Source organism: Azolla caroliniana, unplaced genomic scaffold, assembly GCF_043228905.1.
Source record: "Azolla caroliniana isolate FFs.n. ecotype wild unplaced genomic scaffold, voAzoCaro1.0.p SCAF_17, whole genome shotgun sequence".
In the NCBI taxonomy this organism is placed as follows: Eukaryota; Viridiplantae; Streptophyta; class Polypodiopsida; order Salviniales; family Salviniaceae; genus Azolla; species Azolla caroliniana.
The window spans coordinates 9,227,698-9,238,965 of record NW_028230452.1 but is presented as its reverse complement, the minus strand read 5'-3'; positions in this window follow the sequence as shown (position 1 = coordinate 9,238,965).

Here is an 11,268-nt window from a genome sequence, read left to right as displayed (position 1 = left end):
TCGTGGGGGGACATTACGTTGGAGAGGCCGCGACAAGAAAAATATGGTAGAGTGGCTTGTGATGGCCCACAACAAAAAAAGATGCTCATGAATTTTGTCGACAATGTGATCTATGTCAACGCATGGGACAACCAACCGAGCAAGCCTGGATGCCGCACCAACCCATTTTTCTGTTAGAGCCCTTTCAAAAGTGGGGGTTAGATTTTGTAGGACCTTTTAAACCAGCCGCGGCCCGCACCGGTAACAAATACATCATCGTGACCACAGACTATTGCACAAAATGGGTCGAGGCTAAGGCATTGCGGGACAATACCGCTGCATCCACTGCAAAATTCGTATACGAACATCTATGGTGCCGATATGGATGCCCAATCGAGCTCATTAGTGACCAAGGCGGGCATTTTCTAAACCACATAATTCACAAACTCACTACACACTACGCAGTCGTACATAAGAAAAGTACGTCGTACTATCCACAGGCAAACGGATTGGCGGAGTCGACTAATAAAATTTTGCAAACAATCCTGAAAAAGATCATCAATGAGAACCGCACCGATTGGGATGACAAGCTCCAGAGTGCATTATGGGCGTATCCCACCACATTCAAAACTAGCACTCAGTCTACACCCTTTCGGATGGCCTTTGGTTTGGAAGCAGTCATGCCAATCGAGTTCCAAGTTCCGAGTCTCGGAGTTCAGGTTAAGGAAAGGCTACCCGAGGCTCAATCAGAGCAATATCAGCTCGAACAACTCCTCGAACTTGGCAAACAACGAGTGGCCAACATGGCTCACCTGGAGCAACGCCAACGACAACGCAAAGCCTTCGTCGATCGACATCGAAAGGGTACGGAGAAAGCACTTACCATCAGCAAACCGGTGTTGGTCTTCCAAACACGACTCGGTGCTATCCCGGGTAAATTACGATTCCGATGGATAGTCCCCTTCTGGATCATTGACGAGTTTAACGGCACATTCCAACTCAGCACACTTGCCGGAGACATCGTCAAGAGCTGGGTAAATGGCTTCCGACTTCGACCTTACCACGGGACGACCCTAGTTAATCCTTTCGCCGAGACCGACGGCATGGACCATAACACGAACGACGCCTCAAATGAGGCCACGTGTCCCTATTGGTAAAATCATGACCTACCCACCAAATGTATATAGTAGGAATGATTTTTAGTAGTTAAATTAGCATTACCTAAAATTACCTAACTAATCACCCCAAATCACGCGATTTTTTTTTAGGCACACCAACTAGTCACATCCACTTTAAAATAGAATATTTAAGGAGCATGCACACCATACTAGCACTCCTGGGACGCGTGGGCATAATACCTTATTATGGCAGCCACGACCAGGAATCTCAAGGATCTTCTCCCTGCACAAAACCCTAGGTAGTCACATAAAAGAAACTACCCCACACACAACGCGCCCACTCACTCAGACACGTTCTTGCCTTCACCGCCTTCAAGCTCCGCAACTCTATCTCGTTCTCATCGCCCCTACAAACGAACTCCTACCTCTTGCCCTCGTAGCCCTTATACAGACCAACAACGTTCCCCTAACGCTCTGTCTCGCCCTCGTCTCATCGCTTCCCCCCACACCTCCATCCAGCAAACCTTCGCATCCACCATGCCTCTCACCGCATCGTCGGAAACCTGTTCTTGGCTACAACAACGAGGACTGGGTGGGTACTTACGGGTCATCGACGCCCCAACGCACCCTGACGCCCCGGCGATAGCACGCAGAATCGACCTTGACACGGTATCCAACAACATGATTTGAGCGGCTCTGGACCTTGCACAGGGCAGAGACCATGAGTTCGAAATCCCTCCCCACTCGATCATCATGGAATATTTTGGGATGTATTCGATGTCGGGTAAAGCTTACCGCACTTACGGAGGGCCAAACAAAGCTTTTGGGGAGATCGCTCGGATTTTGATGGAATACGCCTCTATGCATACCAATCCCACAGAACAAAGCTGCCATCATCATCTAGACGTATGAAGGCGACAAAATCGATTGGGGAATCATCACCAGCGAAGGAGTCAGTGTGGCGCTCGAATCTTTTCAAACCGGTAAGCGCTTGTTGCCTGTGATTAATCACTTCCTCACAATCCTCTACCCACCTCCTTCGGTTTCCCCTCGTCGCATCCTGACCTCCCCACCACCACCAAGGAAACAACGGGAGAAGACTTTGGTGTTAACACAGGAAGAATGGGAAGACCCCTCCCTCGCCTTCTCCACCTCCCTCGGCCATCTGGAACCCTACTTCCGCCCTGGCACCACCCCCACCAAAAACACAAAAACAATGGGCGTTAACAGCGACCCGTGTCGAATGGGACAAGGCCGAGGAGCCCATCACCGAGGATGTCACCATACGCTAGAAAACGCCAAGGACATCAATACCCTCTCCACAACTGAGCCCATGGCCCACAAGCCAGTAGCACTCGGGCATATGGCAACAAAAGAGGAAAGAAGCCGAGGAGCCAACACCACCGGCCCCGAACTCACAGGATCAGCCACCAAAAAGACACCGCATCATTCGAGAGTCAAACACAGCAACCGAGGCCAACCATCCTCAAAAATCAAAAGAGGCCAACCCGACATCCACGGCCTTGGTACCAGCGGAGTCATGACTCCAAGTCGGTAGGATCAAGCATGGACAAACCACGCAGATATCAGGGGAGGAAGTCCTTGGTTACAAAGATCTCCCCGCGGAGGCATACGAGTTTAGTGCATTACTTCGACTGGGCACAACATATGAGTTCATGGATTTTCTTGCGCGTGCCCACGTCATTGCCGCCGCTCGTATGGCCGAGGACCACGCGGAAACAAAGATGATCCAACGCGATCTAATGGGAGAAATCGAACCTCACGAGGATCGAGCCTTATAGAAGATAGGACGGAAGAAGAAAGCACAGAATGCTTCTCTCCTCATGGAGCTACCCGATCTGAACACAGCCTTTATCGTGGCATATCGAAATCTGCACCACACTACTCCGGCGGCCAAGGACATGGCCCGACGGATCAAAACAATGCATCAGCAAGCCAAACGGGCTACCGAGCTATGGCAAGCTGCCGAGGAGAAACTGGCGTCATTCAAGCAACAACATCCAGAAAAGCCTCCCTGCGCCGAGTGACGATGTCTCGCCAGCCACTCTTCCAAACCCGAGCCTGAATGCTACAGGTACCGAAGCACACAAAGACCGTACAGCTCACCCCAAGGTAGCCACGGTCGATGCCAGCACAATGACGGATTTGGTACAGACAAGCGAGTCTTCGTCATGGGCAGAGATAAGACTGCACACCCAAACTAGCCATGCCTCCACGCAACGCCACCACCACCTGTCGTCATGGAACGATCGACACAGACGGACAAGGAAACCCCTCCCCGAATCTAGCAAGCGGCAACCCAGACAGGGCCTCCCCTTCGAGATTACTAGGAGGAGCTTAAGGCCCAAATCGCGTTGGCCGAGTTGGTAGAACAGAACCACAACAACATTCTTGGCCAGCTACGGGAACAAGCCGCGGGCCACGAAGTTGACCTCAAGCGATTGCTTGCTGAAAGGTCGGCCGCACTCCAAGAACGAGAAAGAGAGGTGATGAACCTTCAAGTCTCTATCACCGAGGCCAAAGAACATTTCATCAAAGAAGCAGAGCGGAATAGCCAACGGGAATGCAAGCTCTTCGCAGACAACCAGGAATTACGACGTCACCAAAGGGCAGTACAAGAATTGGCAAATGAACACATGCAGAAATGGAGGATCTCGGAAGAGCAAAGAGAAAAAAATTCCGATGCGTATCACCAGTTGCAAACAGAGCACATCGCCGCCAGAGAACAACATCGGGACGCTTGGAGACAGGACATGGACAAAACTGTAGCTCAGCTCACCAAACGTTATGAGTAGACAATCACGCTCATCACCAAAAAAGCAAAAGATAATCAAGCTACTTTAGCGCTCCTCGTTCGCAAAAGCCAAGAAGAAGCCAAGGCCGCAAGGGAAGAAGTGGAAGTTCATCGAGCTAGCATCGGCATGGACGATACTAAAATCAAGATTCTGATCAAGAAGTATCGCCAGCAATTCACCAAGAAGATCGAGGAAACGCTTGACCGTGTTTGGTTGGAGTGGTCAGCCCAAGCCGTGGAACTACACATACTACGTGCGGATGCCGAGAACCAACGGAAGGAGGGCTGAGGGTTTTACAAAATGGATGACACCAGCATCCAAACCCTCCATGAAGACTTGACTGAGGAATATCATACCTTAGCAACATCCCACACCGCGGCCATCGAGCAACTTTTAGAGGAATTCAACGACGATCTAATGGTGTTTCTCTTAGAAGCCGAAGCGTACGAGGAGGAATGCTTAGCTACCGGGACTAACAGAGCTCCCACGACCAAGGAGCAGGGACCCGAGCCGCCCACCACGGAAGCCAAACTGGAGGAACCTACCCATACAGACCCCCACATCCCACCCGAGCCACAAACTACAACCATGACCCTGCCTGAATCGGTACCAACAGAGGACGGCGCACACGACGATACAGCCATCCCCGATTCGGCAACAAAACCTCCATCACCAACCCCACCTTTCGAGCAACCAGACCAAGCCCGCACTCCTGATTAGAAGAGGAGTAAAAACAAACCTATCAGCCCTTGTATAAACGGGCAATTTTTGTAATTTGTTTTGCCAAATCCATGGTTACCGCTCCACATTGTGAACCGTGGGTCCGACGGACAAAGTCCTGTCCCACGGGCGTGCCAGGTGTTGTCCATAGGCCAAAAATATAAATACATTATGTAAACTCACCGTTAGGTAGAAGAGTAGGTGAGGAAATAGATAGTCGTGTTTTAGCCCTCACAATCAGCTGATGGCTCGGCTCGGTCTCAAGAGGAAAACTATATAACCTGAGTTATGGATAACCCAAGGGGGGATTATCTAGATCATTCTTAGCGAGAGTAATATCCTAGCAGCAAGCTCTGTACGAACTATTTCCAGCCGAGAGTTGAGTACTATAATCATTGTGAGCTTTATCATTTAATATAAGTTTCGTTTTTCTAATCTTCTATCTGTGTATTCTCCCCATACTCATAAATCGAGCTACGTTTATACCTAACGGGTTGTAGCCCGTGTACGCTCCTCATTCTCCTTTCTTTTCCCCGGTGTAGAAGAGGCTTCCACGTAACACGATCCCTTGACACCGATAGTCTGTGGGCTCATCGAAGGTGTTCCCCCAGAAATGGTTAACAATTGTACCCGTACCGCATAACGGGGTTCTTCTGGCGGGAAGACCGGCGTAACTTGTCATCACCCGGTTTGGGGCCCTTCTTGGCCGGTTCAGACTTCGTTGCTGAAGATCCGCCTTCAACCTTTCCAGAGTTGGATTCGCTCTAATCCGATTCAACGTTGCCAGTTTCGTATTCCGGCATCTTCTTCTTTCCCTTCTCTTTGCGCATGAACCATCTCCTCGGTTCCTTGCGCGGGGAGAGCACGGCAGAGTCTCCACTACTCGTCGGTTCCTCAACTGACTGGTCACTTTGACCCCAGCCACTCGTTCGGTCCGCTCAACTGAAACGATTCTGGACTCTCTTCTAGAGTCTCAAGCTCGTCATCTTCTATTTGGACCTCCTCAGGCTCACTAGCCTCATCTTCTGGAATCGGGTCTTCGTTGGGAGTTGGAGTCAGTGACTACCATGATGTTGTCTCATCAAATTCGACATCTCGGTTACTCGGACCTACTTAGTCCGGGGGTTATAGCACTTATACCCCTTTCGCTCATGCAAGTAACCTACTAGGATGCACTTTTCCGACTTCAGGTCCAGCTTCCTCCGCTTCTCATTCGGTACATGCACATATGCTATGCTACCGAATATCCGAAGGTGCCTCAAATTCGGTTTCTGCCCGAAATGCATCTCATGTGCGGACACCATGTCACCGATCCGGTTTTGGATGTAGACAATCATTCGGACCGCCTCAGCCCAGTAGAATTGGGGCATGCTCTTCTCCTCCAGCATTGCCCTTGCCGCGTCGACAATCGACCGGTTCTTTCTCTCGACCTCACCGTTTTGCTCCGGTGTGTATCGGCAGCTGAATTCTCTCCGAATTCCGTTCTGCTGTAGATAACTATTGAATTGACCGGAAAAGTATTCTTTTCCACCATCTGACCGCAGGCACTTGATCTTCCTCTCCGTTTCCCGTTCAACCAAGCTTTGAAGGTTCCGGAAACACTCGAAGACTTCGCTCTTGCTCTCGATAAGGTAGATCTACGTGTGCCGACTATAGTCGTCAATGAAGGAGACGAAGTATCGACTCCTGCCAAGACTAACGTTCTATGTCGGTCCCCATACATCAGCATGGATTAGGTCAAGCATGTTACGGCTCCGATTTCATTCAGTGGGGAATGGAAGCCGGTGTTGCTTCCCGAGTTGGCAGGCTTCACAAATTTCAGCTTTCTGGCCGCTAAATTTTGGCAAACCGAAAACAACTTGTTTCGATTGTAGGTCCTAAAGCCTCTGGTAGTTGACGTGGCCGATCCGCTTGTGCCACAGGTCGATGTCCGACTCGACCTTCTGCCCTTTCGCAAACATAGTGGTGCTGACGTCATTAGTGTTGAGGATGAACATCCTCCCATCTTTATGCCCTTGCACAATTATCCGGCCTTCTTCCTCGATTAAGCACCCAAGGTGCGTAAACCGCACCTACATCCCCTGGTTGACGATTTGTCCAACCGACACCAGGTTCTTTGTGATTGTCAGAAGGTGTAATACGTTTATCGGCTTCTCCTTTTGTCCGACATGGCTTGAAGGGACTTCTCCGACATGCACAATCGGATGAGGGGTGTCATCTCCGATTTCGACAATCCCTGGTTGTTCTGGTTTCTCCAAAAAAGAGAACCACTGTTCATGGCTAGTCATGTGGTTGGACACTCCAGAATCAACGTACCATACTTCCTCCGATTTGGAATTAGCCTTCTTCATCGAGTTAGCCTTGTGCTTCATCATGAAGGTTGGCCCTTTACCGGTCTTCCCGGTTCCGGATCCTTCCGTTCCTTCCGCGTAGTGTGAGCTTTGTCGATTTTCCCAACCGGTTTTGCTGTCCGAATCGGCGCACTTCTTCCAGCACTTGCTTTCCCTGTGGCCTTTCTTGCCACAGTACCAACATTCCGTGTTGGCCTTTCCTTGCCAGTTCCCGGCGCCGCTTTGACTCCCCCTGCTTGTGGAGGGTTCGGAACTGGTGTCGGCACTACCTCTGTGCCTCTGGTCCTACTCTTGCCGGCCGCCTCCATTGCGTGCCGACCCACCTCGTCTGCCACGTCCATGGGGTCAATCTGTCTCCGTGTACAACATCCGGTCGTCTAATTGAGTGGTCCTAGACCCACTTGCGTGGTTTTCTTCGATCATCAGCATCGATCGCAAGTTGAAGAAAGTCGGTGACTTCTCCTGGGTGGAGATCGTTGTCCAGATTGGCCCGTACCTTTGCGCTAGACCACCGAGGCAGATTTGTATCATCTTGTTTTCGTCCACCATCATGTTGATGGACCCAAGTGCGTCACAAATCTCCTTTATTTTGGTGGTGTAATCCTTAACTGACATGTCTCTTTGCCGGAGTTGCAACTTATGGGCTATGGTACTCGTGGTGAAAATCTTCCTCAGATTTCCCTAGGCCTCCTTCGGTGTTTTTGCATCCTTTATGTAGCTGAGCATCTGGTCGTGCACACAGGACGCGAGGCAATACAATACTTGGCTCGCTCCTTGCTCCCATACTAGGAAGTCCTCGTGTGTCGGCTTTGGCGCTACCTCGTTCATTCCTTCCACGAAGCTCCAATATCCATGCCCCAACAGGTACTCATGCATCTTGTATGACTAGGATGCGTATTTCCGGTCGAGCTTCGCAGTTGGAAGTGAACTTGCCATTCCTCTGTCCATATCTTCTCTCTGTCTATTGTTACCGGGTTCTAAGGTTCGTCCACGAAAGCAAGTGTCGGTTGCAGAGGTTCTCAACCCTCGCGCTCTAATACCATGATAATGTTAATGTGCGGAAGCGTTTAGACAGAACCGGCTCAACCGGATAGCAGCAGAGAATAAGATGAAGGTTTAATGGAGAAGCTTAATACACAAAGATTATACGTGGGAGAGACAGAGAGAGCAGAACGTAAACGTAGATTCAAAATAATAAAAACACTCTGTAACTCTGTACATAGAATGTGCTCAACAACACTATTTATACAAGTCCTCAAAAGGACCGACAGAAGTACTATGTACTTCAATGCTCATACGAGCGACTGACACTAACTACGAGACAATGATTACCTAGTACCTAATTGACGAGCTTGTCGAACTTGTTTGGCAACTATGTCGGTTGAAGTTTGCTATGAAGGACTTAGGTCCCACGCGGCACATTCTCAAAATGAAGATCTGTCGACATCGTGATGAAACAAAATTGTTTTTGTTCCAAGATGACTATATCTGGAAAATTCTAGAGTGCTTCCACATGAAGTTAGCTCGATCTGCTCTGACCCCATTGCCACCCAACCTTCGAATATCTCAGAGAGATTGTCCGAGATCTGGTCTAGAGGGGGATCATATGAAGTTGGTACCGTATGCACCGGTTGTTGTCTTGTTAATGTACGCTATGTCGTTGGAGTCGTAAACATATTCATGCACAACCCCGGCTGACCACACTAGAATGCAGTTAAACATATATTCAAATATTTAGTGGGCATCCTCTTTAGACCTTGACATCCTCTTTAGACTGAACAAAACTTCGGGCTTAGTCGGTTATACCGACTTGGACTTTGTTGGCTCTCTGGACAACCGAAAGTCCACATCTGGATACTTCTTCCAATTCAGACATAGAGCAATCTCATGGAGGTCGAAACTCCAAGAGTGCACGGTTACTTTGATGACCGAGGCCAAATACGTAGCAATGTCTTACACGGCTAAGGAAACGTTATGGCTTGGTTGACTAGCCTGCACATTTCGGCAAGCCGACTCTAATTCGGCTTCAGTCATCTTCAGCGATAGTCAGGGAGTTATAGCATTAGCGAAGAATCCGGTTCATCACAACTCCTTGAAGCATATCGATGTTCGATATCATGTCGTTCGGGATTGTGTAACTAAAGTTAAGCTCGGCCTAGAGAAGATCTCCACGGTCGACAATGTTGTGAATGGGATGACCAAATGTCTTTCGGAACAGGTTTCGATCAATTTGACAACTAATGAGCATAGTTTTCGGCCCAATCAATTTGGGCATAACAATTCGGCCTGGACAAATCGGGCACAGATGTGACTTTCAGCTCGGCCGATTCGGGAGCAGAACAAGAGTACATATTTCGGCCGACAACATATCATCGTCTCTTTGTTGTATCTTTAGTTTTTTAAAGTTTATTGTAATACGCCCAATACGGGGGAGTGTCAAATATGGCAATATAATGGACATATTCACACTATTCCCTAGGACAAACTAAGTTAGGCTACTCTTGTAAATAGAATAAAGAGCAATTGCCCTAAGTCGGTTAGTGTATAACCAACTTTGTAACTATTTTGTACCTGTTGGTTCATTTTAAATTATACAAGTTGTATTTGGTGCCCCTCTGTTTCTCCTCTCTCTCAACCTTTCCATTGATATCTGTCTATTTTGTTTCATCACATACACAACGTGTACCATTGTTCTAGACAAGATCGTCATATTGTTAAAGAATCCATGTAGACCAACTCCAACACTTCCATTGTGGTGTCAACAATCCTACTATGGTTGAATTGAGGGTTTCTTGGTGTTATCATCACACCTATGCTTTTGAATATCATTAGTTCATTGTGAGAACCATGATGGTGTCATCATTGTCATTGTATATGTTGAACTCAAAACATACAAGCAAATATTTAGGAGTATCAATGTCATGATAAAAGATGCTATGTCTTAATTTGAGCCAAAAATACCTCCTTATAGCTCATTGATTTATATCGCTGATATGTAAAGAATATTGAGAATATTTTCTCATTAACATTTTACATAATATATATAAAACAAAGAGAGTATATACACGAGAAATGTCATAACATGTACTATTCATGTACTTGACACCAAATGGATATAATGGCCTTCTCTCATTGAATCACATTTAGTGTGAGAGAAATATGATATACTTATATGATGTGAAAAGGTTCTTCTTTATGCATACTTCCTCTACTAGCCATTCAAATATAACCAACAATTGTATCAAAGCATGGCAATCTAGAGTTAGGGTTTATATCTTAAAAAGGTTACCATAGGTCAAGCATCCACAACAAGGACAAGAAAAAATGCTTTCGATCTCATGGATTGCTTTGATATCGGTTCATAAAAGTAGTAGATTGGGTCCACAATTTAAGTTGATTATGCATCACGCCTTCTATTCATACATGAGAATTGAAATAATCCGGGATGTCAATTTTTGTTTTATCTAAGATCTATTATATCAAATTCAAAAATCCTTAAATGATGATTTGACATCTTATTCAAAAAGAAATACATATACACAAGCTCATTGTTGTGTATGCACCAAATATTCACAATTTCACATAGATTGATGCATAAAGTGAAATTTAGATAGACATTTGTACAAGTACCAAAATTAGTGAAGTGTGATAAAGATGATTATTATTCTTCGTTGTTTGAAGCACAAATAGATATCATAAGATCTTTGGGATGATGTGGAGAAAGACTATCGTGTTCAATTTATGTTGGGAAAAGTTAAGTTTTCAACCCTTGCTTGTACAAATGCTAAAATAGTTAAGTTGTCAAAACTAGAGGTATGATTAAAGAAGAATTATTATGCTACATTAATTATTTCTAATCCACCAAGTTTGTCTATGAATCCCTATATGTATTGAAAAGCGTATGAGTACAAAAGATATGTAGGATATACTTGCACACAACATTGTTGAAATTGAAGCTACGACCACAAAAGAATTATGATGCTACGGTAATGATTTCTAACATACTAAGTTTGTCGTTAACATACTATTGCCTATATATAAGGGACTAGGGATGAGAACTTCAAGCATCCATCACCTTAGTATCACCACAAATAAACACTAAGGAAAACAAAAAAAATTGATAAATAGGCCAACGAATCTAAATTTGCGTGTGAGATATTCCTTTGAGGTTAATGTATTGAGTAGTGGTCATGGGATCGAGATTCTCCACGAGTATATTTAGCCTAGCTAGGCCAAAGTAGGAGTCGAGGATGAAGCTTCGTCTACTTCTAACTTTGGCTTGGA